We start from the raw sequence: 27,149 nt of genomic DNA on the forward strand, positions 1-27,149 counted from the left end.
TAATAAGTTATAAGACGTAAATACTAGTCATATATCTTAAATTTTATTATGGACGAATGTAGAAAGAGGTTGCTGAGAGAGACACAAGCCAGGATTCACAACAACAAAACGACTCTTCATGGGTTCGTAGGTAATATCCTTTTAAAAAATTGATAAATAAGAAAAAACATTTCATCTATTCTTCTAAAATTCAAATATTTTACGAAAAGTCACCTCAAAAGTAGATTGTCGAATAAATTAAGATAACTGTTTTTGAAGAACCCTGTTTAAAAGATAATTCAAAACCACAAGTTGTGGCAATTTTGTCATAGTGTAATTACACAGCTCGATACAGAGGTCTTATAAAATCAGAAATTTTCATTGGTTGTCCCTTTTTGAGATGTCTGTCTAGTAAATGATTTTTGTGCTATTTATGGACCTTTTAACTGACTGTCTAAAACTTTTTTTTGTTCAAACTGAAAATCTTATTAAAATGTTAGACCATGGTCTAATATTTTGTAGATGTAGACACTAGTATAATATTTTGTCCCATCCCAAGAGTTTCATTTGCGCAACTTTTAAGAATAGCAGGTACCACAACTAACTGTTGACATACAAGGGACATTTGTCTAAATCATCTTCAAAAAACTTTATATCACAAAAGAAATAACCAGTTTACATTCGTAGGGCAAAGAAAGGAATTTAAATATGAAAATAATCATCTTTCGGTAACTTGACTCATAGGCCTATTAGAAACAGTTTGTACGATCCAGCCTTTGCTGAAGATGGTCTACCAGAGGATCCTTACTTGCGTATGATTAAACAGAATCCAGACTTTGGTAAGTTTTTTTTTTTTTTTTATAGTTCACTAGGCTTTTGGCCTAGGGCTAATTTTATTCATTTTTTTGCGCGGATTGCCCTTCTTTTAGGGTGGTCTTTAAATTTTGCCCTTCAAATTTGTGATCTTTAAATTTTGCCCCTTATATTTGTGGTCTTTAAGTTTTGCCCTTTGCTTGGAAAGGCATGAAGTTCTGGGTTCAAACCCCCGCTCAGGCATAAAATAAAAAAATTAATTTCGTAAGGCAGGACTGAAGGAGTGTATGTCGAATCCAGCATACAACCTTTAAGGAAAAGCTAAAGTTATGCCGGATCCGGCATAACTAAAAGTCTGCCCCATAAGGCAGAATTTTTCCTAAGACATAGTTTAGTTATGCCTTATGGGGCAGAATTTTAGTTAAGGCATAATAAAATTATGCCCCATAAGGCAAAAACTTTTCTTAAGGCATAGACTTTGCCTTATAAGGCAAAGCTTAAGTTATGCCTTAAGAAAAAGTTCCGTCTTATGGGCATACTTTTAGTTATGTCTTTGGGGCACACTTTTTAGTTAAGGCATAACTAAAAGTTTACCTTGAAAAGTAAAAAAAAAATAAAAAAATAAAAAAATATATATATATGTTTCAAGGCAAAGTCTGCCCCGTCCGACAGACTTTTAGTTAAACACAACTAAAAGTCTGCCCCCTCCGGCAAATTTCTAGTTAAACACAACCAAAAGTCTGCTCCCTCCGGCAGACTTCTAGTTAAACACAATTAAAAGTCTATCGGAGGGGCATAACAAAATTTAAACTTTGCTTTATAAGGCAAACTTTTAGTTATGCCTTAAAGAAAACTTACGCCTTATGGGGCATACTTTTAGTTATGTTTTATGGGGCACACTTTTAGTTAAGGCATTACTAAAAGTTTACCTTGAAAAGTTAAAAAAAAATACATATATATGCTTTAAGGCAAAGTCTGCCCCCTCCGACAGACTTTTAATTAAACACGACTAAACGTCTGCCCGAGGCGGCATAGCGAAATTTAAACTTTGCTTTGCAATTTTTTTTTATATTTTTGACTGAGCGGGGGTTCGAACCCAGAACCTATGGGTTTTAGCCGAAGAGCAAAATTTAAAGACCACAAATATGAGGGGCAAAATTTAAATACCACCCCAAAAAAAGGGCAATTCTGTGAATTGCCCAATTTTATTTATTTTCTAGAAAGCAAAAAATACCCCAAAGGGCTGTTTTATTTTAACTTATTTTTTACATTAAAAAAATATTAATAGTTTTGTAAATTTACTATCTATGTTGTCTGCATCCTTCCATTGACAGGTACTATTCCGAAGAATAAGTGAAGCAACAGATTGGATTGCTGGCAAGAAAAGATCATTTGCAGACGTTCTCCTTCTTCTTTTTTTTTTTTTTTTTTTTTTTTTTTAATCTTTTTCTCTATTATTAAGTTAAACTAATTATGTATTGAGCACATTCCTTTCCTTCAATTAAATTTAATGTAATTTTGTGAAGTTGAAATACTTTCTCAATGCTCCTTTCCCAACAGTATCCTTAAATAATAGTATTATATGCTATTTCATCAGCCACTATACCCTTCTCCCAGAGCTCATTTTGTTTAGCAATTGCCTGCTGAGTTTTACCGATTTACATGGCCCTGAAATTATGATGATGTGGGTGACAACAGTAAGAATTACCTCTCTTTCTTCCGTCTCTCCCAAAGATTGAGAGCTTTTTCCATATCTCCACACTTATAGTAGCCAACAATAAGAGTTCCAAATAAGAGTTCCAAAACTTACTGCATCAATAAGATAGCCCCTAGTATGAGCAATAGAGAGCGATGGGTAGGCGGCATCAAGCTTCCTTTCTTGACAAAGAGTATGAAGCATTGTATTAAGAGAAAAAATATCCATTTTCAAACCTTTTTCACCTATTCGTTTCATTATCCTCAATACCTCTGGTAGATTTCCTGCTTTACAATATGCACTTATCAAAGTATTATAGGAAACACAATCTGTACATACACCCCTTTCTTCCATGGTTTCAAGCACCTCTCTAGCTTTTTCCATCTTCCCTTCGTTGCAATACCATTTAATCAATTTATTAGTAACTTCATCACATTTGATCCCATTCTTATTCATCTCTTCAAGCAGATCAAATGCCTCCAAACTTCTCATATTCAAGACACCTATTGATCATGGTGTTATAAGTTTTCACATCAGGCAATAATTTCAACCCTACCATCTCGTCCCGAGTCTTAAATGCATCATCTATCCTTTCTTCATTGCACAAACCATTAATCAACATATTATAAGTCCAAACATCGGGTAAAGTGTTGTTCTGCATCATCGGCTCAACGACCTGAGTAGTATCCTTCAACCACCCCATTTTATAATAACCATGTTCCAAAATATTATATGTAATCCTATTCGAAACAAGACCTTTACCCTTCATATCCAACAACTGTCACGACCCAAATCACGGGTCATGACGGTACCCACACTAACTCCCTAGGTAGGCGAACCATCCCTTTAATCAATTCACTCAATTAATTTAAGAATAAAAAAATATTATGTGAACAAGCATTAACAAGTCTTAATCATATCATAAATACGGAATGTGCTGAATAATAAGTCAAATACAACCCCAAGGATGTGAAGTCATTAGTACAAGAACAACTAATCCAAAATCAAGTCTAGGAATAATACATCAGTCTGAAACATAAAGAAACATTGTCTAGTGGATAGAATAGTAGACAATAAAAGATAAGAATCCAAGGCTACAGGCTGGTAGGTGGCTCACCCTTAGAATCTTGGCAAGATAGCCTCAAGGCTAGAAACGAGGTCTCGATGAAGGCCCTGCCTCAAACTCTGCACTCAGAAAAAGTACAGCAAGAGTAGTATCAGTACGCACACGTACTGGTAAGCATCATAGGCCGACTAAAATTAATTCACGCATATTAAAACACAGAATCAACAAGTCAAACAGATAGGCAAACAATAACCATCATGACTTACAAAACATCAAAAAAACCAAGTCATAGCCTAAAGTTAAGCTTCTATACCACAAGTCTGCCAAGTCCTTAGTAATTCCTTAAGTAGGCTACAACACAAGTACATACCAACGAATCAATGTATGTTTTGATAACGCGAAGTGCAATGCAATGAGATGGGATGCCGTGCAATGCAATGGCCAATACTCACACCTGTACACACATGCTAAGGACGAAAATCTCAATGTCTCAATAGTCGTGACCCATGAGGGACCCCGGGAGTCCATGTACCAGTCACTCCACACAAAGCCCAGAGATGACTCTGCCATTATACGTCAGCACATACCTCGGATAGATAACAATAATAATATACTTTCACTTTTCTCTTTCTTTCATTTTCAAAACGTTTCCATAACTTTCTCATCAAACTATTTCCACAACTCTTTCATCATGAGTGAATGTATGAATGCAAGAATGATAAATCAAATGCAATCAATGCCAATGAATATGATATGGAGATCACACATCACCATAAACAAATTAAAATCTTGCATGAATTATCAAATTATCATGGAAACGTATCAAATATTCAATTCCAATTACCACAATACATCTAGCACATCCTACATCACCACAATCACGTAGTCAAGTACACCACATGTCAATAATTACGTAAATAACTGCGATGAGCCCACATAATCAGAAATCATACCAACCTAATTGGATCACCACTCCACACCATGACTGAAGGCCTATCATGCTTTTCCTGTCAATATTACGTAACACATGTGAACGCTAATCAAAGTCTAACGAAAGTAAGCCATAACCTACCTCGATGCCGAGCACGACCCTCGAACGGTCAAACTTGGGCTTTCCCCTTCTGAAGTGCTTCCGAACGGTCGAAGTCTAACAAGTACAACTTTTTATATTAAAATATGAATCTATGGCTGCTCAATAAGAAATACGAGAATTCAGGTCCAAAAGATCAACACAAAACCCACATCCCAAGCCCGAAGGTCCAAAAAGGGTAAAAGGGTCAATTATTGCAAAATTACAGTCAACAAGATCAAATTAGTGGTCTACACGGTCATACGAACCTATCGATAACCATATTGCTATGCTTTCAAAGAGAACCCAAAACGAACCCGAAAATAACCTTTACCAAGCCCAAGGGTAAAATTGAAAATTCAAAGTAATATGATGTTACATAAAGTCTAGATAGTTCATTGCCTAATGTAACATCTCATAAATCCGTATGGAATATGAAAGTGTTATACGAGTCGTTTTGAACCTTATAAGTAGGTTATGTTCACATTTCGAGACTTAGAAACCAAAACGGGGAGTGTTGGGGTGAATAATCCCATTTCAACGGAAACTGGAGATTTTAAGACAAAAGTACAGTCCGTACTCTATGGGTGTTCTTTGGCCTTTGCAAATCTGAACTCTCTGGAAATTTTAGGGGAAGTAAGGCCTAGAAGTACGGCCCGTACTTCAAAGGACAGGACGTCCTTTCTGCCCGTCCTTTCCCCGTGTCTTATAAATTGTTCACTGGAAATTTCTGGGAAGTACGGCCTGAAAGAATGGCCCGTACTTAGAAGTACGTCCCGTCCTTCTTGGACATACTTCTCCCGCGTCCATCCGAAACTATAAAAGCGTGGGTTCAGTTAATTTTGTCATTTTTTTATCTGTTCAAAAACCCTAAGCACGAAATTACTTCTCTAAACCTCCTAAATCAAGGGAGAAACAAGATAATCTATTTCAAGGGAATTCAAGCTAGAGTTTGGGTGGCTATTGATACGCTCAAATTTACACTTTTAATAGCGTAAAGCAGACAATGTCAAATATAGTAACCCAACGATTTTGGGGTCGAATCCCACAGAGAATATGGTGTTAAAAGTTTACTAAACAGGTATTATACTAATCTTGCAGTCTTGGTGTATTCCAGAAAAGGGGTTTTATAGTTGTTTTGGTTTGTGGACTAATTTAAAGTGACTAGAAATCTAAAGTTGTAAATATATGGGTAAAAAGAACCAAGGTTGTGTCCCCGTCAGATAAAGTGTATGATCATGGGTATCGATCTTGATATATTTCTAATGGATCGTTTGTATGGATGCACTTAACCTCTATGTGAATATGAACTATTTCCCAATAAGAAAAGATTATTTCTTTTTATGCTTTTTCCAAAGATAAGAAAGTATGCATGAAGAACGGTTAATTATGCCAAGTAAACTCCTCTTATTCCTAAGTGAATTTATTAAACAATGTTTAAAGCCTTGAGTTCTTGTTATTTGTTCTTACCTAATCCTAGTTATTTTCCCAAATAAACTAAAGTTTAAGGCGTTAGCTAATGTCTGCAACTACTAATTATATGATAAAAACGAAGAACAAATAAACCCTAACAATCCATTATGCGTATATCATTCACGATCCCCAATCACAAAACACCCATTCTTGGGTTCACAACCTTAGTAAAGGTGTTTAGCTACTCATGGCAACAAGAAAACAATAAAAGATTAAAGATTGCATAATTGAATTGTGTATTAAACTTACGAATAAAACTTGAAAGTAACGAATGTATTTGTCTGGAAAATCTTCAAAAGTAATAACAACTCAAAAGTAATTACTACCAGTCTAAAACTCCAGATGTCTGAAAAATAAAACCTATATAGGTATTTATACAAGTTAAACTCGGAATAATCAATCCCAGTCCTATTCCAGATCAACTTGCACTTTGACGGGCCGTCATTGCTCTTCGACGAACGTCGAGGCACTTCGATGGACCGTTGATCATGTCGACGGTGCAAGTCAACAGTGCAAGTCGACGGTCTGATGACTTTGTCACTCTACAGGAAGTTGATCGACGAGGCAATTCGACAGACCGTCGAGCATGTTGACGGTCTGTCCTTAATGCATCTCAGTACAGATCACTAGATTTCCTCGTTTTTCGCTTGCCGAGCATTCTAACTTCAAAATACCTGCACAACACACAAAACACATCAAACTAACACAAACTTACTTAAAAACAAGTAAAACTTAGAGTAAAAAAGCATTAGATGTCCCATAATTTCACGGCACATCAACACCCCCAACTTAAAGTCTTTGCTTGTCCTCAAGAAAGTCAACTAACAGACTCAATCTACAAATGTCTCGATATTACAAAGTAAAACTGTCTATAGTGTAATTAAATTCCGGCTTATCATGTGTCTCACAATGACTCTCCCCCTAATAAAAACAAAACCAATCAAGGAATCGTTGCAACTAACAATGAGGCTTCGATTTATGACATTTAGTTATCACAGAAACCATAGCGCACACGAATCAAAACTTACGGGAAACCAGTCACTTAACAAATTCTCATGCCCTCACAAAGACCAAAGAATGTCCCAACATATATGTACACACTGAATGGGACAAAAGACAAAGGAGAATAGAAACACTCACACTTACACTCACAAAGAAATTCTCTAGATAAGCATGCAAATACCAAAGGGTTGCCCTTATTTTCAGTACCCTCGACTTTGGACAGTTCGACTGTGATCACACTAGGACTTTTTCAGGGTTGTAATGTAGGCTCGGGGACGGGTAGGATGTATATTTGGATAACTGTGACTCACCCTCCTTCAACACTACACCTTATTCTTTTCTTTTACCCCTTTCGCCTTTTGTCTTCTTCCCTTTTTTCGGTTTGTTGCCTCGGTGTGGTTTTATTGCTATTCTACTTATATATATATATATATATATATATATATATATATATATATATATATATATATATATATATATATATATATATTGTTTTTTGTTTTTTTTTCTCTTTCTCTACACTTACCACATCGATATCTTTTATACTAAGCAATTCACTTCTACCCCACTTTAGGCTTACACCTCATGTTCTCCTTATTCCACCTATCACCCCCAACTTAGGCTTTTAGCTTCAATCTTATTATTTTAGTGCTAAGGAGGGACCGGGTGCAAAGATATGGATATTTAGAACGGGTATTAGCTTATTATGGCTAGTCAAAGAATAGGTTTTAAGACTCAAAATGGCTAACAAGGGATATTACTCTATGGGTAGACTTATATTTAGGCTAAACAGGGGTTCCTAACACAAACAAGGCCTAAGATAATTTCACAGCTTCACTTATCTTTAAAATGCAGGCACGACTAACCAGACAATTTCTAGATTACATACACAACTAGAGAATATATCTACAAAACCTCACAACACATGGCATCAGAATTATTAACACACTAGTCTCCCTGCTATAATTACGCACACAAGGTAACCCAATAATCTAAATGTCACACAAAGAAGCATGCATGTCAATTCGGAGGGGAGTACTTTTTTCTCAAATCAAAACAAGACAACCCTAAATTAATCAAACCACCACCGCTTAAGTCAAAATTACTCTATTTTATCTATATACGACCTAAACATTCCAGGTTCAGCAAGAAATAAACCCATCAAGAAAAGAACCATGGCAAAGAAAAGCCGAGGGGGTCCTAAACACATATATACAATATAAACAAATCAAATACTCCTACCCCCAACTGAAAAAGTATGCAATGTCTCTAATGCAGTAAAAGTAAAACAAGGGAGTAGGAATACCTGTGGCACACTGGGCGTGCTGCTCCTCTCGCGACTCATTGGTCTGCGAGGCATCAAGTGGTGCAACCACACCAGCAGTAGTATCAGTGGCTGCATCAGTAGCAGCATCTGTAGTAGTACCAGTAGCTGCTGGCACTGGAATAGGAAGAGGCGTTGGCAATGGTACGCCAATTGGAGCACTGCTTGAAGTTGCTCCTGTGATCCCAAAAGAGATATTCTCCATAAGAGATCTCTGAATGGCCTCTGGCATCTGCTGCTCCTCTAGACTCGAACCCCTCGACCGAGTACTCTCTCTCACCTCCTCTACCACCTCTTCCTCATCAAGGGACAATCTCTTTCTCTTCCCCCGACCATCTGCCGCGGTAGGTACAACTAACTACACCACTGGAAGCTCCTCCTCAATCTCCATCGCAACAGATGGTGGTGCTGCTACTAGGCTCGGGTCGCGAGCCTTCAACAACAAAATGTCAGCCTTAAGCTGCTCCAACTCTGCCCTCAAAGCATCAGTGGAAGTGGTCGGGAGAGCCATCTCCAATGCCATCAATATAATCTCAAACCCATCTAGCCGGGCTAACAGTGTAGTCCTCACAGGATCTACAATCTCACCCACTTTCTGTCTCATAAAATCATCAAGCTGGGACACTATGACCTTTGACTGCTGATCCGCTGTAGCTGCCTGTTTTGCAAATTACAGAGCCTCATACTTACACCTGCACGTATTCTATTACAACTATACTTTATTTGTCTTATTATAATACTGAGTGGAGGACAAGATGAGGGATGTGAGACTGAGATGGTTCGTGCACTTGAAATTCTCCATTGAGAAAGCATAGGAATTAACTTCGGTTGTACCCTGGGGCTGTGCTGCAGGCTCGCTGGCTGTGGGGCTGGCCTCGGGGGCTGTGGAGCCGAAGTCTATGGCTCAGGAATAGCAGTCTGAGTCTCAATAGCAACATCACCAGTATCAGTAGCTGGAATCTCAGAATCTGCAGCTTGGACAGTCTCAGTCATAGGAGCATTAGTGGTAGGTAACTTTTGTGTAGAGTCACCCGCGACCCCTGGATGAATCAGCTCCTGAGGTAGGGGTACCCCTCCAAGTTCCACTGGGAACCCATCCTCCTTCCCTTGGCCATCATCGACGGCCTCGTTCTTGCTATTTTCTACAGAATAGACCGACGAAGCTATAATTCGGTGGTCGATATCAGGAATAAAATGCACTTGTGACCTCCGAACAAGCGCGGTAATCAGGCGTGGATATATCAGTGAAGTGTTGGGCTGGGAAGCCCTCAACTGAATCTCAGTACTCGCAAATGCCCCGAAATTAATCAAGTATCTAGACATCAATACAAAAATAACCACCTGCCTGTCAGCCGTAAGTGCACTATCGGCCTGAGTGGGGAGAAGCCGCAACTGCACTACGCTCCACCAAAACTTTCCCTCCAAAGTCAACCACCTTTTTACCAACTGATTTGCCAAGTTAGTACACTTGTCCCTCTTGCTCGGGTGACCTACCACTGTAGCTACCCAATCCCTGACGGACTGTTCCTTGCGTTTCAGCAGCTTGTCTTCCAATTCCATTGTCTGCCTCGGGGCGGTGTAATTATCGCCAAAGTATACTTTGTTGATGGCCTGAGCAGAAATATCAACACTCACCCCTCTGATCTGAACCTCACTCAGCTCCTCTAAATCCCGCAGTTTCTGGTGCCTCTTTCTGACTTTCATGATCAAGGTCCCTTATGCGGCATATATCTCACGGACCAAAATCGGACAATAATCCCATGGAAGCTCCTGCATAAACTCTAGTTGATAATGGCAAATGAGCTCTCTGGATCTAAGTAAGATCTCTAGCCCCTCAAAACTGATCCGTCGTTCTTCATTTATGGTGCGGTTCTCATGGTGGGTGTCGTCACCTTTCAATTCAATGCCATACTTATATAGTTCCCTGGCACCCTCAACAGAAAAACGATCCTCAAGCCACTTTCTTCTGATTTCTCGAGCTCTAGCCTCATCAGTATCATCATCATCATCATCACCATGTGCCGAGCTCTGACGGGTTTGGGATCTAGAAGTTGTCTGAGAGGACTGAGCAGCATCCTCAGTAGACTGTGCCCGTGCGGCAGGTGAGACATCTCCAGAAGTATCCTTCGAACCCTCCTTCTCGGATCCATCACCGGACCCAGATGTAGATGATCCCTTCTCGTCAGACTGGGAGGAACTGGGTAGTGTAGGAGCCAGTACAGTGACCTGCCTGTTCCAAGGGGGAACGACATCCTTATTCTTCCTCTTGGGCATAACCTTAGGCTCATCATCCGAGGCTTCATCTATAAGTGTTCACCACCGGGCCTTCTTTGACTAGTTGTTCTTTGAGTTTGCCTTGAGCCACCGCTTCAGGTAGTAGTAAAATTAGGTAGCGCCATACCTGTAATCATCAAAAATTAAAATCTAGTTATTCTGTACTAGTGAAATCAAACACAGTGAGCTTCAGAAAAAATGTACTCAGTTCTCTGATGTTGGATTTGCAGACCATCGTTGTGCTTCGACGGACCGTCGAACAGCCTGACGGTACCGTCTTTGTACAAAGAAGGTCCGTTGACCTGTCGATGGTGCCATTGACACATTTACGATCCTAGCAGCAATAACTATCAGTTTACAGACTTTGGTACGGTTTCACGTTCTTAACCCCAATCTATCAGAGAACCAGAATTTAATTATTTTGCACATTTAGGGTTTTGGGGCTTTGGGTTACTCAGACTTCACTCTCATATTTGATCTTTTTGACATTTGATAATTATTCGGGTTTTGCTTGGTGGGTATAACGATATCAAATCGATATTTTTAATCGAAATATCCTCCAACCCGTTGGAGTTACTCAGACTTCACTCCTCAAATTTCATGCTTAATAGAATTCCTCTTTTACAGACCATTGGCGGGCATAATGAACTAACAAGTTGATCAAAATGCCCGCCAACTCAATGGGGGTACGATATTCTCGTCCCCACGAGTCATACTAACAGCAGTCATACAGAATTCCCTTCCCCCAAATAACAATTTCACAATTTTGCAAATTTAAGCATGGATTTCATTCAACAAGTACAAACCTTAAGTCATAATTTCTACCCTTAGCATTCAACATCACTGATATCACACATTTATCTCAGTTAAAAACAACCCCAACTATTTCATTACAATCAAAGATAGCCTAGGTCCCATAATCCAACTTTGCAATGAATTTAGGAACCCTAGGCATGCTTTTAAGCAATTTTCGAACCAAATAACTAAACTAAACCTAAGAGAGGGCCGAAAATCATGCAACATACTTGATTCACACGAGTTTTGCAAAGAAAAGTTGAGTAAAAATCAGAGAAGAACAGAGGGAAATTCGTGACAGTAGGGCAGAGGTTTTGGGGTTTTCTGTTGTGGTTAGAATAGAGGGTTTTGGGAGTTTTAATGGGTGAATGAATGTGGAGGAATTAGTGGGGAGTTATGGAGGGAATTTAGGAGATGGAGAGTTTGAGGGAGAGTGAAAGGCGGTATGTGGGGAGTTATGAATTAAAATACCTCTGCCCGTTACTTCCTTTTAAAATCATGACTGTTTGGTTTAATTTTTTTTTGAATTTTTTGGGCCATGTTGATGACTTGTCATTGCGCTTTTACGAACTAAAAATACTCTCCAATTGACGAGTAAAAGGACGGACCGTCTTTGCACATCGACGGTGTCGTCGACGTGTCGATGGTCCGTCGACTTGTTTACCTGCAAAGTAGCAGTTGCTAACTCTCAGAGTACCAACTCTGTATACTGTCATTGTACATTGACGGTCCGTCGACATGTCGATGGCCTGTCTTTATGCTCTGGTGTTACTTTGCTAGTTTTTCGAGTTTCAGTTCCTGCGCAGTCAACACCCAATAAACAATTTAATAATAAAAACTAAAACCTACAGACAAAATTACAGAATTTTAAACTTGGGTTGCCTCCCAAGAAGCACTTGATTTAACGTCGCAGCACGACGGTGTTACCAATTTACTATTGGTCAGGACTTGCCGAATCATCATTCGTTCCCAGGTGCTTCAACCGATATCGGTCAACAATCCTATCCCCCGAAATCATACCATGGTAGTGCTTCACCCTCTGCCCGTTCAACTTAAATGTTCAAGTTCCATCTTCGGACTTCATTTCAATAGCTCCATGGGGTGAGACACTTACCACATCAAAGGGACCTGACCACCGTGATTTCAATTTGCCCGGTAGCAACTTTAATCTAGAATTAAATAGCAGGACGGGGTCACCCTTGTAGAATTCCCGCTTCGAGATTTTCTTGTCATGATACTGCTTCATCCTCTCTTTGTATAACACTGCGCTTTTATAGGCTTGATAGTGGAACTCATTCATCTCGTTGAGCTGAAACAACCTGAGTTTGGTCGCTTCTTCCCAATTCATGTTTAATTTCTTCAAGGCCCACATGGCCTTATGTTCAAGTTCAACTGGTAGGTGACATGCTTGACAAAAAACTAGCTTGAAAGGCGAAGTCCCAATTGGAGTCTTGAAGGTAGTTTGGTAAGCCCATAGAGCATCATCGAGCTTGCGGGCCCAATCAGTTCTATTTGCATTCACTGTTTTCGCTAAAATACTCTTTATCTCCCGATTAGAGACTTCAACTTGCCCACTTATGTGAGGATGATAAGGGGTTGCCACCCTATGTTTGACTCCATACTTCTCCATCAATCCCGCAAAGGCTCTGTTGCAAAAGTGAGAACCACCATCACAGATTAGTGCCCTTGGGGTACCAAAACGAGTAAATATGTTCTTTTTCAAGAATCCCATGACACTCTTGACTTTGTTTTTAGGTAAAGCCACCGCTTCTACCCATTTTCGAACATAGTCAACAGCCACCAAGATGTACTTCATGCCTCTAGAGCTTACAAAGGGCCCTATAAAATCAAACCCTAAACATCAAACACCTTAACTTCCATTACGAAGTTCATAGGCATCTCTTGCCTCTTACCAATATTCCCTTGCCGTTGGCACTGATCACAGGAACGCACCTTTAAATTAGCATCATGTAAGAGAGTAGGCCAATAGTAACCACATTCGAGAACTTTCGCAGCAGTCCTCGTTCCACTATGATGTCCCCCAACTGGAGAGTCGTGGCAAGCCTTCAAAATCTCCAATACCTCACTCTTTGGGACACAACGCCGAATAATGTTATCAACATAAGTTCTGAATAAGTATGGTTCATCCCAATAGTACTGGCGAACATCCCACAAAAACTTCTTTTTCTGATAAGATTTGATCTCATCAAGAATGACACCAGTCACCAAGTGATTAGCAAAATCTGCATACCAAGGTGCCACTTGCATAGAAACCTCCAAAACTTGCTCATCTAGAAGCGCATCTTCAATATCAAGTTCTTCTGCTGGCACCCCAGTTTCCTCAAACCTAGAGAGATGGTCAGCAACTTGATTTTCGGACCCCTTTCGATCTTTTACCTTGAAATCAAACTTTTGTAACAAAAGGACAGAACGAATCAGTCGCAGCTTAGCTTCCTTCTTTGCCATCAGATATCTTAATGTGGCATGGTCTGTGTACACCACTACCTTGGACCCCAGCAAATAGGACCGAAACTTCTCAAAAGCATATACTATAGCAAGCAGCTCTTGCTCACTCACCGTGTAGTTCATCTGAACTGCATTAAGTGTCCGACTAGCATAGTAGATCGGGTGCATAATTTTATTGTGCCTTTGGCCAAGCACCGCACCTATCGCGAGCCCACTAGCATCACACATCAACTCAAAAGGGAAGGAACAATCAGGAGTAACAATAACAGGAGCAGTAGTGAGGCGCTCCTTTAATTCATCAAACGCCTTTCGGCACTTGTCATCAAACTCAAACATATCTTCTTTTTCAAGAAGCTTGCACATCGGGTTAGCAATTTTGGAGAAATCTTTGATGAAGCGCCTATAGAACCCAGCATATCCCAAGAAACTTTGGGCACCTTTGACTTAGATGGGTGGAGGAAGTTTTGCAAGCACATCTATCTTCGCTTGATCGACCTCAATTCCTTTTTCAGAGATTTTGTGACTGAGGACGATCCCTTCCTTCACCATAAAGTGGCACTTCTCCCAATTTAGCATGAGATTTGTCTCCTCACATCTTTTCAGCACTTGACCCAGATGGCCAAGATAATCATCAAATGAATCGCGCACAATAGAGAAATCATCCATAAATACTTCCAAGAAGTCTTCTACCATGTCAGAAAAGATCGACATCATGCACCTCTAAAAAGTGGCCGGTGCATTACACAACCCAAAGGGCATTCGACTGAACGCAAACGTCCCATAAGGACAAGTAAAAGTCGTCTTCTCTTGGTCTTCTAGGGCAATGTTGATCTGATTATAGCCCGGGTATCCATCTAAAAAGCAATAGTAAGACCTCCCAGCCATCCTATCCAGTATCTGATCAATATAAATGGCATGGGAAAATGGTCTTTACAAATGGCAGTATTCACCTTTCTATAGTCCATGCAAACACGTTATCCAGTAACTGTCCGAGTGGGAATCAGCTCATTCTTTGCATTAGGTACCATGGTGATACCTCATTTCTTGGGAACATATTGAACATGACTCACCCACTTGCTGTCTGCAATTGGATACACTACCCCAGCGTCTAACCATTTTATGATCTCATTTTTCACGACCACTTGGATGTTCTGATTCAATCTTCACTGATGTTCAACACTCGGCTTGCTGTCCTCCTCTAGCTGAATTTTATGCTCACAAATACCAGAAGGAATACCCCGAATGTCTGCTATGGTCTAACCAATGGCACGTTTGTACTCGAGCAAAATCTCCACTAGATGCCTAATTTGTTCCTCAGTCAGTATTGCTGAAACAATCACTGGCAATGTCTCGTTCGGACCAAGGAACTCATACCTCAAGTGTGATAGGAGCTGCTTAAGCTCAAGCTTTGGTGGCTCAACATTAGAAGGCTTAGCTGGTGGAGTAGTTCTATTTGCAAGGTCAAGATCGAGCTTTCTTGGGTGGTAAGTGTAAGAACCCAGACCCTCAAGCGCATTTTTAGTTTCCACGTAGCCCTCCATATCAACAGCATCAAAGTTCATCAGAACTGCAGCAAGAGCTTGTCCCAGACTTTCTTCTTCCATTTTATGTTCGACAGCATCATCAATCCCATCAAATGAATCAATATCCGAGATACTCTCATAAGCGCTTGGCAACTTCATCCCCTTGCTTATTTGGAAAGTCACTTCTTTATCATTCACTCGGAACTTAATTTCATTCTTTTCAGAGTCCATAAGCGCTTTGCCTGTAGCAAGGAACAGTCTTCCTAAGATGATCGGAATATCTCTATCTATCGCACAATTCAAAATAACGAAATCAGCAGGCAACATGAACTTACCCACTTGCACCAACACATCATCTATAACCCCAACTGGCTTCTTGATAGATCTATTCTCCATCTGTAATCGCATAGAAGTCGGTCTAGGCGTCTTCAATCCGGATTGTTTGAAAGTAGCAAGGGGCATTAAGTTGATACTTGCCCCGTTATCACACAGAGCATGGGCGAATGCATGAAGCCTAATATTGAACGATGGTAAACACCCCTGGATTTCCCTTCTTCTGAATTGTGGTGGACACAATAATCGAACTCACACGATGAGTTAAATTCACTGTCACATGTTGAACAAACCTTTTCTTCGTAAGCAGGTCTTTCACAAACTTAGCAAATCTGGGCATCTCTTTGACAACATCTAAGAATGGAAAATTCACTGTTAATTGCTTCAAATGATCATAGAATTTTTGACACTTAGCATCATCATTCTTCTTTGCCAACCTTTGAGGAAAGGGAGGCTTTGCTTTGTACATCTGAGTCAAAGGGCGAATAGCCCCTTTTATCGTGTGTTTCCTTGTATCAGCAGCAACCTCTAGAGTATCAATAACTTTTTCTTCACCATAGACCTCATCATCAATGATAGGCACACCAGAATGCACCTTTTCTTCCTCAATAATTGGATCTAGATCAACCACTTTCTTATCAGCACCTTGAAGTATTTTACCACTCCTCTTGCTAATCGCAAAAGTACGTTCCACGCCACCACCATTCTTCGGGTTTGGAATAGTATCACTAGGAAGCCCACCTTTTCTGGCAGGATTCTATTCTCAAGAAAGATCACGCATCTGCTGTTCAAGGTTCTGAATAGGTGCTGAATGAGAAACCACTGTCTCTGATAGCCTAGATAATTTCTTTTCCCTGTTTGTCTGAATTGCCAACACTTTTTCAAGCATTGACTCTAACCTCGAACTACCTTGATGTTTAGACTGCCCTTTTAGTGGAATGTAAGGGTTGGAACTTCTGTTCTTGAAATTACCATTGTTGTTGTTGTATCTACCTTGGTTCGGTCCAGCATAAGTGTTATTGTAGTTCCCTTGGTTGTTGTTGTAATTCCCTTGATTGTATGCACCTTTCCCTTGTTGAGGTCTCCAGTATCTCTGATTTGGTCTAGAAACATCCCCTTTAGCTACATAGTCTGCATATTGAACATTCTCAACTGGCTGTGGGGGACCCTCTTGATATGGACCCTCATGCCATTCGTACATTCCAGGCGGCATGCTTGAGATATCTTCACACACGTTCACCTTCTTTGATTCCCTCTCATGAAGCCTCTTTGTCAGTAAAGAGAGACTAGTGGCCAATTGTGCCAGCGTCTGCTGCGTTTCCTGGCTATCTTTCACAATATTTTAAATCAACGGTTTTCCAAGTGGTAGCCCATCAGAATTGCTTGAATGCCATGCTTGAATGTGTGTAGTCAATCGATCAAGTCTATCAGTAATATTAGCATAAGACTTATTCATGAAACGCCCACTAGCAGCATTATTGGCTATTGTTTGGGTCATGGGATCTAATCCTCTGTAGAACTTCTCCTTCAAAATCTAATTTGGAAACCCATGGTTTGGACTCCTATCCAAATATTCTTTGTACCTCTCCCAAGCTTCAAAAAGTTGTTCCCCATTATGTTGTTTGAACTCGTAAATCTAATCACGAATTTCAGCCCTTTTACTCGGGGGATACCACTTCTTGAGAAACACTTTGACCATATCTTCCGCTGTAGCAATAGAGTTTCGGGGCAGCTTAGTGAACCATTTTCTCGCTTCTCCGGCTAACGAATATTTGAAGAGTTTCAGCGGAACCACTACTTGAGTCATACCCCGCTGGATATGCTGAGAGCACACATATAGAAAGTTTGTTCTATGTTGGTGAGGGTCATCATCAATTGCATTCCGAAAGTATCCGTGTTGTTTGAACATATGATAGAGGGAATTATCAAACTTGATGGTAGTAGCAGTCACCCTCGGATGAATGATTGCAGATGCAAAGTCTTCATCTGCTTCTGATTCATCAGCAAAAACATTCTCGACTGGATGTTCGTTGTTGGACATGATCACCTGGTTTACAAGTTAGCAAACAAGGTGTGTTGGAATATGACTAAGACTTTAAGAAGAGTAAACACTATTTTGTAATTTCAAAACCGTATTCCCTGGCAACGACGGAAAAATTTGATACACCCAAATTTACACTTTTAATAGCGTAAAGCGGACGATGTCAATTATAGTAACCCAACGAGGTTGGGGTCGAATCCCACAGAGAATGTGGTGTGAAAAGCTTACTAAACAAGTATTATACTAATCTTGCAGTCCTGGTGTATTCCAGAAAAAAGATTTTATAGTTGTTTTGGTTTGTGGACTAATTTAAAGTGACTAGAAATCTAAAGTTGTAAATATATGGGTAAAAAGAACCAAGGTTGTATCCCCGTTAGATAAAGTGTATGATCATGGGTATCGATCTTGATATACTTCTAATGGATCATTTGTATGGATGCACTTAACCTCTATGTGAATCTGAACTATTTCCCAATAAGAAAAGATTATTTCTTTCTATGCTTTTTCCAAAGATAAGAAAGTATGCATGAAGAACGGTTAATTATGCTAAATAAATTCCTCTTATTCCTAAGTGAATTTATTAAATAAGGTTTAAAGCCTTGAGTTCTTGTTATTTGTTCTTACTTAACCCTAGTTATTTCCCAAATAAACAAAAGTTTAAGGCGTTAGCTAATGTTTGCAACTACTAATTATATGATAAAAAGGAAGAACAAATAAACCCTAACAATCCATTATACGTATATCATTCACGATCCCCAATCACAAAACGCCCATCCTTGGGTTCACAACCTTAGTAAAGGTGTTCAACTACTCATGGAAACAAGAAAACAATAAAAGGTTGAAGATTGCATAATTGAATTGTGTATTAACTTACGAATAAAACTTGATAGTAACGACTGTGCTTGTCTTGAAAATCTTCAAAAGTAATAACAACTCAAAAGTATTTACTACCAGTCTAAAACTCCAAATGTCTGAAAAATAAAACCTAAATAGGTATTTATACAAGTTAAACTCGGAATAATCAATCCCAGTCCTATTCCAGATCGGATTGCACTTTGATGGGCTGTCATTGCGCTTCGACGGTCGTCGACATGTTCGACGAGCATGACGACGATCCGATCACATGTTTTCAATTCACAGGACTTCCATCGTCGAGGCACTTCGACGGACCGTCGATCATGTCGAAGGTGCAAGTCGATGGTCTGATGACTTTTTCACTCTGCAGGAAGTTGATCGACGAGGCAACTCGACGGACCGTCGAGCATGTTGGCAGTCCGTCCTTAATGCATATCTGTACAAATCACTCGATTTCTTCATTTATCTCTTGCTGAGCATTCTAACTTCAAAATACATGCACAACACACAAAACACATCAAACTAACACAAACTTACTTAAAAACAAGTAAAATTTAGAGTAAAAAAGCATTAGATGTTCCATAATTTCACAGCACATCAATTATCCTCTAGGAAAGTAACTCTTTAAACTATGTATAACATAATTAAGGTATGTCTCTCTTTTGAAAGCTGGTTTTGGATGTAGGTCTCTTTTAAAAAGTTCTTTATTAAATAAAAGGTGAACTTTTCATGAATTGAAACTTTATGTCTTGCTTTAATTGTGGTTAATGTGCGTGAGGGGACAAGCCCACATAATACCTAGGTTGCGTCATACCCTAAGTACGTATATAAGGTTATAAAGGTTTTTCCTCTATAAGAGATGATCAATAATGATGGCTAAGGGTTGGTAATAATGTTTTCATGTTGAGTTATGACATTGAAATCTTGGTTAAAGAAGTGTAAATGTTTTCAAGACATTCTTTGAAATGATTTATCTGTACGATATGGCATAATGAACTTTAATGCTAATTGATTATGTGACTACCTTGAGACAAATTGTGAATCGACTTTTATGCTATGAATTTTATTGTTGTGTTTGGCCTAGCTATTCGGGAGGAAGGGTAGTCACTATGGATCCTAGTGTGGTAATTGCCTAGCCATTCAGGAGGAAGAGTGGCCACTGGCGAGTTCTCTACCTGGAGTGCAGTTTAGGTCCAGTTATTCGGGAGGAAGGTTAGCCACCGAGAATTACATATTCCAGTGTGGTGCGCTGTGTTTAGGGAACCTCTATGGTCATCCCTTCAATGTGATTGATTCATGGGCCTGTATTGGCATGTGTGATATTCTTATTCATTCATGGAACTGCTATCTACAATCATGATTGATTTGAAAGACATATTTGAAAGTTGTAACTTGACAAAAGGCTTCTTAATCGGTTTTGATAATGCTTACTGCGATACACAAGTTGAATAACTTTTTTAGCATTGATTTCATATGGTTTTCAGAATTGATTTCTTTACGTATTATTTGGCTCTATTTTCGTATTACTTGTTGTCCCCGAGGCACTCAATGAGTACAAATTACTCAGGCATACCATTGTGTTTTTTGATGGTATGTTAGGTAATGGAGAAGAGCAGGTTCTTGATACTTCAGACGCTTAGGAAGGACTTGTTGTTGCTGCTGACTTGGTGAGCCCACACATTCATTCGTGGGACACCCTTATTATGTTTATTTACTATTCTAGTTTTAGTTGGTTGCGTCTCGATGTGTCAGACAATTAGTCTTTCTCTTAGAAGCTCTATAGTATACATTCTTGTAGGTAGTTGTTGAGTTTTTTTAACTCTTGGGCAGGTGATACATTTTAATTAAGTTTTATGACATTAAAGACTTCCGCTGATTTAATCCATATATGATGATTTCGTTCGAATTTATTTAATAAACTGTTGGAGGTAAATATTGAACCTGGCGAGTTCAAGTGTTATCATTGTATCCTTTAGGTTCTTCAGATGTTGTTCATGATGTCGGATGTCGATCACGTCTATGGTGGGTTTCAGGGCGTGACAAGCTTGGTATTACAGCCAAGGTTTAAATACGTCCTAGGATTATTGTCGGTGTCTGTGGAGCTGTGTCTAGTGGAGTTTTCCTTGTGCAGCCTGATCACCTGCATGACTGAGAAACTCCCAGAACATTCATAGGTGTTTCCTATTCTTCTTGATTCTAGATTGTGTTGTAGAGTTGAAGTCCTTTTAGGATCGTTCTAATTCGCTTGTTAATTCGTGCCCTGTAGAAATGGCTCTGACGGGATAAAAAAATGATAACCGAGGACAACTCGTGAGAGCTAATAGAAATCTCGGGGGTGCGAATACTGGTAAGGGGAACGATGTCGGAAACCAAGCACCACCTCCAGCACCGCCTTCTCTTGCTGGTCCTGTTGCCGATGTGCCTGAGATTGGTATGATGCAAACTGCTATTCAAATGTTGATTGCATTGGTTACAGCTCAGCAGCAGCGTGGCGGTGTGGGATCTCATGGTGGAGGCAGACTTAAGCAATTCCTCGACCTAAAGTCAACAGAGTTCTTCGGGTCACGAGAGGTGGATGACCCCCAACACGTTTTAGATGAGACTTTCAAAGCATTGAGGGCAATGGATGCCCATGATCCCGAAGATGTGAGGCTTGCTTCTTATCAGTTGAAGGATGTTGCTCACGCATGGTTTTAGATATGGGAGTCTGAGAGGGGTGACGTTGCCTTAGCTCTTACGTGGGCTAAATTTGAAGAGACATTCATGGAAAGGTTTTTGTCTGCTGAGGAGAGATTTGCTAGAGCTACGAAATTTGAAAAGTTGGAACAGGGTAACAAGTTAGTCCGTGAGTATAGTTTGGAGTTCATCCGTTTTTCAAAGTATGCTTTATACATAATTCCGACTGAAAAACCGACTGAAAAGCATAAGTTGACTTGTTTTGTGAAAGGCTTGGTACCACGTATCCAGTATGTATGTGTTGCTGTTGCTATGTCTCCTACTTGCACTTTTTCATCTCTGGTTGGGTTTGCTGAACAACCAGAAAGTTGAAAAAATGAAGAGAGAGTGGATCGAAAATAATAAGGCCCGATCGGCGGGTGGCTTCAGTGGTAATAGCTATAAGGGAGGGCAGAGTTAATGGTATTCTGCACCTGCTCAGTCTGGCGCATATTCAAATGTCAGTATGCCTTTAGGTAGGCAAGGTAAAAAGAATCATAACGCAAACAGGTTCTCCCAGAGTAGTAGTCAATTTGCTGTATGGGAAGATTGTATCTATCATCACTGTGGTATTAAAGGGCATCTTAAGAGGGAATGCAAAAAATGGCTAGGTGGGATGGCTGCTATGTCTAACCAAAAGAATGATTCGCCTGCTTCTGCATGTGCTAAAACTCTGCCTGCTGGTAATGCTAACAATATCAATCAGAATGCTCATAATAATGGCAAAGGAAAGGAAGTTGCTAACACTTCTGGTAGAGGGACAACTCGACTTTATGGGCTGACTCATAGGGAGGCAGCTGAGGCTTCTGACGCTGTGGTTACAGGTATCCTTACCATCTGTTCTCATGATGCTTATTCATTGATCGATCCGGGTTCAAATTTATCCTATGTGACCCCTTATTTTGCTCTTGATATGGGTATGAAACCCGAACCTTTCTGGAACCCTTTTCTATTGATATGTTTTCTAGTGTTCTTGTTATTGCTTCTAAAGTGTATAGAAATTGTGTTGTTGTGATTAAAGGTTGTGAGACCGTGGCTGATTTGTATGAACTTGAGATGGTGGATTTTGATGTAATTATGGGGATGGACTGGTTGTCCGCATGTTATGCTAGTATGGATTGTCGCCATAAGTTAGTTCGTTTCGCCTTTCCCGATGAGCCTGTTATTGTGTGGGAGGGTGATATTGATAAGCCAAGGGGTAGATCTATCTCCTATCTTAAGGCTCATAAGATGATTACTAAGGGGTGTATTTACCATTTGGTTGCTGTTAATGATACAAAAGCCGTAGTACCCGAATTCGCATCTATTCCCATAGTTTGTGATTATTCCAAAGTATTTCCTGAAGATCTTCCTAGTATTCCTCCCGATAGAATTATTAATTTTGGGATTAATGTTATTCCTGACACCCAACCTAATTCTATTCCACCTTATCGTATGGCTCCAATGGAGCTTAGGGAATTAAAGGATCAGTTAAAACACTTGTTGGATAAGGGTTTCATCCGACCAAGTTCCTCACCTTGGGGTGCTCCAGTCTTATTTGTTAAGAAGAAATATGGTTCCCTTAGAATATGTGTTGATTACCGCCAGCTTAATAAAGTGACCATTAAGAATAAGTATCTTTTTCCTAGAATAAATGATCTGTTTGACCAACTTCAGGGTGCTAAGTTCTTTTCAAAGATTGACCTGAGGTCTGGGTGTCACCAATTGAAGATAAAGGAGAAGGATATCCCGAAAACTGCTTTCCGTACTCGTTATGGGCACTTTGAGTTTCTAGTCATGTCCTTTGGGTTGACTAATGCGCCTGCTACATTCGTGGATTTGATGAATCGTGTGTTTAAGTCATATCTAGACAACTTCATTATTGTGTTTATTGATGATATTTTGGTGTATTCTAAAAGTCGTGAGGATCATGCTAATCATTTGAGAATAACTTTGACAACACTTGAGGAGAATGAGCTTTATGCAAAATTCTCTAAGTGTGAATTCTTGCTTGAGTCTATGGCATTCTTGGGTCATGTGGTTTTAAAGTATACCCTCAGAAAGTTTCAGCGGTTAGGGATTGTCCTAGACCAACTAATGCGACTGAAATTCGTAGTTTCTTGGGTTTGGGAAATTATTACCTAAAGTTTGTGGAAGGCTTTTCGTCAATAGCCTCTCCATTGACTAAATTGACACAGAAGACTGCTAAGTTTCAGTGGTCCCAAGTTTGTGAAAAGAGTTTCCAAGAGCTTAAGACAAGGTTGACTTCGACTCCTATTTTGACTTTACCTTCTAGATCTGGTGTATATGTGGTGTATTGTGATGCTTCCAGAATTGGTTTGGGTTGTGTATTGATGCAGAAAGGTAAGGTGATTGCTTATGCTTCGCGACAGTTAAAGAAGCATGAGAAGAATTATCCGACTCATGACTTAGAGTTGGCTGCCGTGGTATTTGCCTTGAAAATTTGGCGCCATTATTTGTATGGTGACCATTGCGATGTTTTTTACTGACCATAAAAGCTTAAAATACATCTTTAAGCAGCGAGAGTTAAATCTAGGCAGATGAGGTGGTTGAAGTTGTTAAAAGATTTTGACTTGAATATTTTTCATCATCCTGGTAAGGCTAATGTGGTTGCTGATGCCTTGAGTAGAAAATCTATGGGCACGTTGGCTTATTTTCACATTCATGATATGCCCATGGGGAATGAAATTCGAAGACTTGCTAGTCTTGGGGTCAGACCTGATGAAACTGAAGATGGAGAGTTAGTAGAAATCACGCCATCACGGTCTGACATTGTGGAAAGGATTAAATCCAAACAATATGATGATGAACTTTTGGGAAAGTTGAGAGATGGAGTGGAAAGGGCTGAGTACACTTCATTTACTGTTGGTATTGGTGATAGTGTTCTGTGGTTGCAAGGACAATTGTGTGTTTCTAATGTTGATGGTCTTCGACAAGAATTAATGATGGAAGCTCATAGTTCCAAATATTAGGTTCATCCGGGATCCACCAAGATCTATAAGGATTTGAAACAACACTATTGGTTAAAGAGCATGAAAGTTGATATTTCTAACTTTGTGGCTAAGTGTTTGAACTGTCAACAGGTGAAGGCTGAACAACAAAGACCTGGTGGTTTGGCTCAGAATATCGAGATTTCGCAGTGGAAGTGGGAGGAGATCAATATGGATTTCGTGGTGGGTTTACCCCGCACAAAGCCCAAGTTTGATTTGATTTGGGTGATAGTGGATAGACTTACAAAGTCTGCCCATTTTCTCCCTGTGAAGACGTCATATGCTGCAGCGAAGTACTCCAAGATACATCTAAAGGAGCTAGTTAGATTGCATGGGATTTTGACATCCATCATATCTGACAAAGGTACGCAATTCACTGCTCATTTTTGGAAGTACTTTCAGGAAGGTTTAGGGACTAGGGTGAAATTGAGCACAACCTTTCATCCTCAAACTGACGGGCAGGCAGAGAGGACTATTCAGACTTTAGAAGATATGCTGTGACCCTGTGCTATAGATTTCGGAGGAAATTAGGATGAACATTTACCTCTTGTGGAATTCGCGTACAACAACAACTACCAAGCAAGTATTCAAATGGCTCCTTATGAGGCTCTTTATGGGAGGCGTTGTCGGTCTCCAATTAGTTGGTTTGAACCAAATGAAGTAGAATTGTTGGGTCCTGACTCAGTTCATAAAGCAATCAAGAAAGTTAATCATATTGTACAATGACTCAAGACAGCTCAGAGTAGACAGAAGTCTTATACGGATATGAGGCAACGTGAGCTAGAGTTTTCTGTTAGTGACAAGGTGTTCTTGAAAGTGTCGCTGATGAAGGGATTAATGCAGTTTGGTAAATAGGGGAAACTTAGTCCTCGTTTCAATGGCCCTTGTGAGATTGTCAGGAAAATTGGGACGATGGTTTATGAATTGAAGTTGCCATCCCATATGGCCTTGGTGCATCCAGTGTTTCACATTTCGATGTTGACATTGTACAAACCTGACCCTTCCCATGTGTTGAACCCTAATGAGATTGAAATTAATGAAGGGTTATCCTACGAAGAAAAACCAGTTCAGATTCTAGATCGTCAAGTTAGAAGATTGAGAACAAAGGATGTAGTGTCGGTTAAAGTGTTATGCAGAAACCACAATACTGAGGAAGCTACTTGGGAAGCGGAGTAGGACATGAAGAAGAGATATCCTCACTTGTTCCCTATGGCAGGTATGGACTAGCGTTTTAATTATTCTTAGATGAATCATTTGTGTTGTAAACTTGTGGTTTAGCGAATACTTTCTAGACTATGATTCTCATTCGAGGACGCATGATCTTAAGGGGGGGGGGGGGATAATGTAACATCCCGTAAATCCTTATGTAATATGAAAGCGTTATTCGAGTTGTTTTGAACCATATAAGTAGGTTATGTTCACAATTCGGGACTTAGAAACCAAAATGGGGAGTGTTGGGGGTGAAGAATCCCATTTCAACAGAAACTGGGAGATTTAACGAGAAAAGTACGACCCGTACTCTGTGGGTGTTCTTTGGCCTTTGCAAATCTGAACTCTTTGGAAATTTTAGGGGAAGTACGACCCATGCTTGAAACTACATGACGTCCTTTCCCCGTGTCTTATAAATTGCTCACTAGAAATTTATGGGAAGTACGGCCTGAAAGAACGACCCGTACTTAGAAGTACATCCCGTCCTTCATGGATGTACTTCTCCTGCATCCATCAGAAACTATAAAAGCATGGGTCCAGTGAATTTTTTCACCTTTTCATATGTTCATAAACCCTAAGAACGAAAATTACTTCTCTAAACCTCCTAACACAAGGGAGAAACAAGATAATCTATTTCAAGGGAATTCAAGCTAGGGTTTGGCTGATTAACCTCTAGGAAAGTAAGTTGTTGAACTACGTATAACGTAATTAAGGTATGTCTCTCATTTGAAAGCTGGTTTATGATGTAGGTCTCTTTTAAAAAGTTCCTTATTGAATAAAAGGTGAACTTTTCATGAATTGAAACTTTATGTCTTCCTTTAATTGTGGTTAATGTGCGTGAGGGGACAAGCCTACATAAAACCTAGGTTGTGTCACACCCTAAGTACGTATATAAGGTTATAAAGGTTTTTCCTCTATAAGAGATGATCAATAATGATGGCTAAGGGATAATGTTTTCATATTGAGTTAGGATATTGAAATATTAGTTAAAGAAGTGTAAATGTTTTCAAGACATTCTTTGAAATGATTTATCTCTACGATATGGCATAATGAACTTTAATGCTAATTGCTGATGTGACTATCTTGAGACAAATTGTGAATCGACTTTTTTGCTATGAATTTTATTGTTGTGTTTGGCCAAGCTGCTCGGGAGGAAGGGTAGTCACTATGGATCCTAGTGTGGTAATTGCCTAGCCATTCGGGAGGAAGAGTGGCCACTACCGGGTTCACTACCCGGAGTGCGGTTTATGCCTAGCTATTCGGGAGAGAGGATAACCACCGAGAATTACATATTCCGGTGTGGTGCGCTGTGTTTAGGGAACCTCTACGGTTATCCCTTTCACGTGATTGATTCTTGGGCCTGTATTGGCATGTGGGATATTCTTATTCATTCATGGAACTGTTGTTGACAATCATGATCGATTTAAAAGGCATATTTAAAAGTCGTACCTTGACAAAAGGCTTCTTAATCAGTTTTGATAATGCTTACTGAGATGCACAAGTTGAATAACTGTTTTATATTGATT

The 27,149-nt window shown here is 39.7% G+C and overlaps 1 pseudogene; it reads right to left on the reverse strand.

Annotated features, from left to right (window-relative positions):
- Positions 1-1,889: 1,889 nt before the first annotated feature.
- The window catches only part of LOC132612964 (pentatricopeptide repeat-containing protein At2g16880-like), a 49,889-nt pseudogene continuing 24,629 nt past the window's right edge, over positions 1,890-27,149 (reverse strand).

This window comes from Lycium barbarum, chromosome 10 (genome assembly GCF_019175385.1).
Source record: "Lycium barbarum isolate Lr01 chromosome 10, ASM1917538v2, whole genome shotgun sequence".
Classification (NCBI taxonomy): domain Eukaryota; kingdom Viridiplantae; phylum Streptophyta; class Magnoliopsida; order Solanales; family Solanaceae; genus Lycium; species Lycium barbarum.